This window comes from Monopterus albus, unplaced genomic scaffold (genome assembly GCF_001952655.1).
Source record: "Monopterus albus unplaced genomic scaffold, M_albus_1.0 scaffold49.1, whole genome shotgun sequence".
Lineage (NCBI taxonomy): Eukaryota > Metazoa > Chordata > Actinopteri > Synbranchiformes > Synbranchidae > Monopterus > Monopterus albus.
This window is the reverse complement of record NW_018127929.1, coordinates 384663-391039: the sequence shown is the minus strand read 5'-3', so window position 1 is coordinate 391039 and position 6377 is coordinate 384663. Positions and strand designations below refer to the sequence as shown.

Below are 6377 nucleotides of genomic sequence, written 5' to 3'. Positions count from 1 at the left end.
GTAGTGTCATCAGCAAATAAGACCATTTTCACTAAAGCCGAAACCTTGCACATATCGTTAATGTATAATATGAATAATTTAGGTCCCAAGACTGAACCTTGAGGCACCCCACATACAATTTCCAGATTACTCGACTGATGTTCACCCAACTTCACAAATTGGCGCCTCTGTGTCAAATAACTTCTAATCCAATTCAAAGCCACTCCTTTTATCCCATATTTTTCTAGCTTGCACATTAATAACTCATGATTGATTGTGTCAAATGCCTTTTTTTTTTAGGTCAATAAATATTCCTATTGTGTATTTCTTTTCATCCATGGCACTTGTAATGTCCTCCATCAGGTCGGTAATGGCCAAAGATGTCGACCGGTTCGACCTAAATTAATATTAGATCAAATAATATCACATATCAAACAGTCACTCCTAGCTGGAAAACTTTGTCAAACATTTAAATTAACCTATGACGTGTTCACATATGCCGTTTGTGAGAAAAGGAATCAAATATGAGTTTCTGTTTGATAAGGACATCTTTTTGATTAAGTATGTTTTTTGACTGAATTGGTTTTTTGTCTTACACTTTTTAACAAAAAAATATTCTCTGTAATATTTTCAGTGCTATAAACAACCTTTGAAGCCACACTGAGTTAATCATCACCTGTAGGACTTTACTCCAAAGACTACAGTTCTTTAAATTGTAGAAATAATAGCCTTGAAACTTAACAACGGTTCAGTGGCACATTACCTTCAAAGGCTCATGCTTAGTTTAATATTTAATTTGGAAGGTAAAATGCAGTGTTGTCCCATAGGGAGGTGCTTCAGGGAATTACTACTGAATTGTTAAATACAGCATGTACCTGCCACCTCATCAGTCTGGTCAGACATGTCAGCCAAGACGCTCAGAAAAGGGGGTTTCTGAAGATGAAAGAAAAAGGGAATCTTTGTGTCAACAATATGCTCTTTATGAAGGAAACTCCCACTTAAAAATATACATTTACTACCTCATTGCTGTTTATTTTGAATTCAAATGTAATAAGTAGTTTTATACAGGGTGACTTCAAAATGCTGATCCTAACAATAGAGCAGGGTGCTAGCCTGCACAGCTAGCTACTAGACTGCCCACTCATCTTTTACCCTCGCACACAACAGACACGCACAAACTCTCACACCTCCCCAGTCTCCTCTGCTTCCTGTTCTCTCACAGGCTGTCGCCCTCACAAGTTGTATTGCAGAAAGAGGAGGTGACATGGGCACACCCACGAGCACACACACACACCACTTCATTTCTCACTGGGTTTTTTCTGTCGCTGCTACACCACCACCTCATCTTCTGTCTCTCTCACACTCTGTCGCTCAGGGTTCAGTCATGGGTTAGCTGGCACAGTCACAACATATTGGATTTCATGCTGAATATCCAACTGATTTCTGTTTGTTTTCATCAGTGTTCATGTATTTCATTAGAGTTTCACATGACGTAAGAGGCAAACAATAGTTTTCAAAACCTTGGACCAGTGAAGTGATAATGATTCCCCATCTGCACCTTCTGGATAATTTCATGGGTCCTCTTGACACCTCTTGTACCAAAACGAGCAGGGCGGACACTAGAGACAGATTATAAAAGGTACCAATAAATGTCATTTTGGCATAAACACAGCCTTTGCTCCTCAAACTATTCAAACCCAGTCTCAGCACAGACAGTGATCCATGCCAACCAAAGCTGTGAAAACAGCTTACTGAAAAAAAAAAAAAGACGCTCCCACGAAGAGCTCTCCAAAGTCACATCATTTCTCTTTGTCAGCTTGATATAAATTCTCCATCCACTAGACACAACTACATGCACATCAGTGTGTGATTAAGGCCATAATGCCAGTGAGGCTGAGTCTATACTGTGGTGGATGGGTATCTGTCATCCACAGATGTTTGTATGCTGTGTGAGACCCATCACTTTTGGTTGATTAAATCCCCACAGTCATCTTATCTGAAGTCAGCAGGACAGGTAGATGCGCTCCAACAGCAACAGTTATTTTGAAGGATGTGCTGCACATTTTCTAAGAGCTGCCCCAATTACATGCACCACTTCCTGCGTGGGTGTCTGGTTTAAACCTTGCACACTAACCAGTCTCAGGCCTAACTGTTCTGCTCTCATTTTGTCTTGTGTTATGAATCCAGTGCACGTCTTTCCTTTACAGTGATGCACTTTAACCCCTCCCTAAAAGACCAGCTCACTCTCAGCCAGACTGTGGCATGTTTAGATCAGCCAAAGTTTCTACTCAACGTGAAATTCACTTGCTAGCAAATCTTATTAGCCTTCTGTCACACAATGGAGCAGTTTGATTAGAGCCACAAAAAAAAAAGCTCAACAACAGGCAACAATTTTATTTATAAAATAAATGTAGAGTAATTTCCTCTGAAATACCAATCACTGTAAAGCAAATTAAATCCTTAATTTGGTTTTAATATTGAAGAAAATCCACTATTAAAAAGACAAGTTTCTTTCCAAAGTGTTCCAAGAAACCTGGATAAGGTTTTTACATTTCATAATCTATCACAGTACTTCATCAGGTAGCATGTTTGAGTTTTTTAAAAACAGGGTAAGGGCGTTTCTGACAACAGGATATTATATTTACAACAAACACAAAACCAGGACACTTTCCTATTAATGTAAATGCAGTCAGGGAAGATCTTAAATAAATATGGTAAATGGTAAATGGACTGTATTTATATAGCGCTTTTTTCCAAAGCGCTTTACAGGGAGATCATACCACCATTCACCCATTCACGCACACATTCACACACCGATGACGACAGCTGCCACACAACGGCGCTAATCAAGCCACCGGGAGCAATTCGGGGTTCAGTGTCTTGCTCAGGGACACTTAGGCATGCGGGGAGACCGGGAGTCGAACCACCAACTTGCTGGTCAGCGAGACGACTGCCCTACCTCTTGAGCCACAGCCACCCCTGCTTACAATATGCTTACAATGTATTCTATCAAATTCCCACCATCTGTTGGCTTTAAATGTAGCTGCAAAAAGTTTATATTCTTCACACAGGAGGGAACCACAGTCAGCGTAAAGCGGTTATAATGAATATTTATAAAACAATGTCAAACGAAAATGCAAAAAAACCCAAAACAAAACTTGACAATGTGAAAGGGGTTGTTCATGATGAAGAACCCACTGAGAATTATCACCAAATCTCCAGCTCCCCTGGTGTTTATGGAGCTTTGTAGTGAGTTTGAGCTCATTGTTTAGCTGTGCGCCTGCAACTTTTCTGATTTGACTCACTCTCACTGCTCTCGTAGTTTCAGTTTTTAACCGTTTTCAGCCAAAAAGAGAAGCTCTAAAAGCCCATTATACTATGTGCTTGGTTAGCTATTAGCTGACGAAGGTAGCAAAGCATTTAGCAGCTAAAGGAGTTGGTAGAAACAATAACACATATAGAGGGTGAGTGAATATTGGATCTACGCCCATCAGGTGGCGAGAAATAAGACTCCAAATGAATGACAACATTGTGCAAGTCAAACCCAAAAGACACAAACACATACAAAACACCCCAAAAAAGTAAATGCAGACCACATTACTTGCTTCATTTCCCACAGTAGATGCCACACACACACACACACACACACACACACACACACTAGTGCCACTAATGATATGCTTCTTAATACCACACCTTTGTTAACTCACAACATAACCATGCAGAGCGAGGTCTTTGAACTGCAGCGCACTCATCACCCCAGACTCACCCTCTCCCTCACCCACAGAGCTTGGCCACTGTAATCTACTGTACACTCCCTGGAGAGGTGAGGGTATCAGCAGCATGAATAATTAGGCCAGATGTCCTGTTTTGGGCCAGCAATACCCAGCTACATCACCCGAATTCAGTGCAGGCACACAAGAGAAATCTTCATGAGAAGAAAACACAGGACAACAAAAGGTAAAGTGCAGAGGGGCACAGGTGTGATTCTATCATTGCCACAAATACCAGTATTGGAAAAAAAATATTCAATCACTGGAGAGGAGAGCAGAGGAGACCTAGATATCACTGCAAGTCCCCGCAATCACATTTTTCAATGTCTGAACCACTTAGAAAATGAGAGGAAGATGGAGACAGAAAGAGAGAGAGAGAGAGAGAGAGAGAGACATACACCACATCTTTCCTACTTTAATGCAGCGGTAAAAAAAAAAAAATAACATGAAGCCCCAAGGCAGCTTTCTGGTTTTTGGTAATCTTCAAATCTCAACCCTAATGCTCGTTCTTACCCATCTGAAATGCTCCCAAAAAAGGCAGAGCAGCCGTCTGGATGGCTGGCTAATTGACTGGGTGAGTGAAATCATTGTTGTGAACTGATGTGCTTTTTAGCTCCACTAACAGTGCACTGGTTCAGACAGAGTTCAGTGTGCCACAGTAGACGGTCTGGGGATCTGAGCTGTGTGTGGCTGAGCTGACAGAACACACAGTCACTGCCAATTCCACGAATCCACTAGAGAAGTCGCTTTTCTGTTACCGAAAGGTGATGAGCACTTTATACAACTGTGCATGGAGAAAAAAAAAAAAAGAAATAAAAAGGTGCAAAATTATATTATAGTTTTTACTACAAAGAGCAGTCATCATTAACTATGTAGTTCTGCCTTAAGAGTTTTAAAGGCAAAAAAAGATAAATCCACCTACGGGCACCTAAAAGCTGACTAATAAACCTATTATACATCTATCCATCTATCTATCTATCTATCTCTATATATATATATATATGGGCCGTTACTAATCAGATCAACACGAGCGATTAAAAGGCTAAACCATCTGCTGAGCACAGTCATTTTGTCAGTCAGTGTGAGAAGTTTGCTTTAATTAAGCTGTAACAAATATCAGTCTTCTGTTTTTCAGTCACCTCTCTGTCAGTCTTAGAATGGCAACAAGGACACCCGTTTTCACCAGTTTTTGTAGAAAAGTAGTACACACACAAGAACACAAACACACCTACACAATCTCACACAGACCTAAACACATCGCCTTACTGCAATTAGATTTTTGTTCGCCTCAAATACAACCTAAATGTATGCGGCACACACACACACACATCCTACACGTTCACAAACACACCCATCATCGTTCTTCTACTCCTACATCCAGGGCACCTGAGATAAGCACAAAGTTGAAATCAGTCTGCAGGAAAACTCCGTTCCTTCCACCGTAGAAATTCCACAAACTTTGAGACATACTGTTGCTAAGCAACAGCAGAGCTGTATCCCCCTCTCCGACATCCATTTTGGTTTAGTTTCTGCATATTCCAGCTTTGACTCAGACCTCTGATCTGAAATTATTCTAGTTTATGTAAATACACTTCATAAGCATTAGAGAAGATTTAGCAAATAAACTACTTCAAATTAAACAATTTCTAGTCCTGATTTTATTTATACTATAGTTTGAGAACACCTGCACTAAACAGAACTGTAGATGGAAACGGTTATAAACAAACCCAACTCACTTATTAAAATATACCCAAAACATCTGACTTCTCTACATGCCAACATGGCGTGTGTAAACAAATTACAGCAGTGAGGAAGATAAATATTTAGCTTCAGAATTATACAATGTTTCCAACTGTTATTTTGCCATCTGTTTGACTCACTTTGCTGGGTCCAGATTATTACACAGCGAGATGTTCACTGTGTCCGATTAAATTCTTCAGACTGCAAGTTTATACTTGACAATTCACTTGCTGCCCTTGTTCATAACTTGTGTGAAGGAGGAACCAGCAAAATGTCAACAGGATGGTTTGTCTCGTGTGCAGAAAAGTACAAAAAAGGATTACATGAAGAAGGCAGTATGGGTCGTCTATCCTTCAAGGAGAACTTGAAGTAAAACTAACAGTGTGATTGTAGCAACCGTAGCAAATCGATATGCTAACGTTAGCTATATCACTGTGATAGTGATTCAGTCATATATGCTAACAAAAGAGCGATCTGCACTCTTATTGGTTAGTCGCCCCAACATGTCATGAAGTAGAAAAAAACATTCTGATATGCTAAACTGTGTGTCCAGATGTTGTGCGGCGTCCTGTGTGCAGAATCAGTCCAAGTATTCGTATGACACAGTACAAGACTAATCAGTTGTCATGTCAGACACCCATTTCTTCTGAACTGGTCTGAGGTCAGCATTTCACAGACTCATAATTACCTAAAATTTTGTTACGTCCTCACCTTTTCAGAGGACTCATTCCCAGCCAACCACACACACACACACACACAGTAAGCTGACAGATGACAGTGTGTTTCTCTTGTGATGGAAGTCGGTGTGTGCTTTGATTTCATGCCTGATGGGATTGTAAAGCTTAAAGAAACTGTGAGTTTGTGTGCCTTTTGTGTCTACTGCTC

General features: G+C 40.3%; 1 long non-coding RNA gene across 1 annotated transcript in view; it reads right to left on the bottom strand.

Moving 5' to 3' along the window:
- The window catches only part of LOC109960598 (uncharacterized), a 23634-nt gene that overhangs the window by 9188 nt on the left and 8069 nt on the right, over positions 1-6377 (bottom strand). The window contains exon 2 of the long non-coding RNA XR_002275030.1: positions 855-912. This is a non-coding gene — a long non-coding RNA (uncharacterized LOC109960598). The remainder of the gene's footprint in view (positions 1-854; positions 913-6377) is intronic.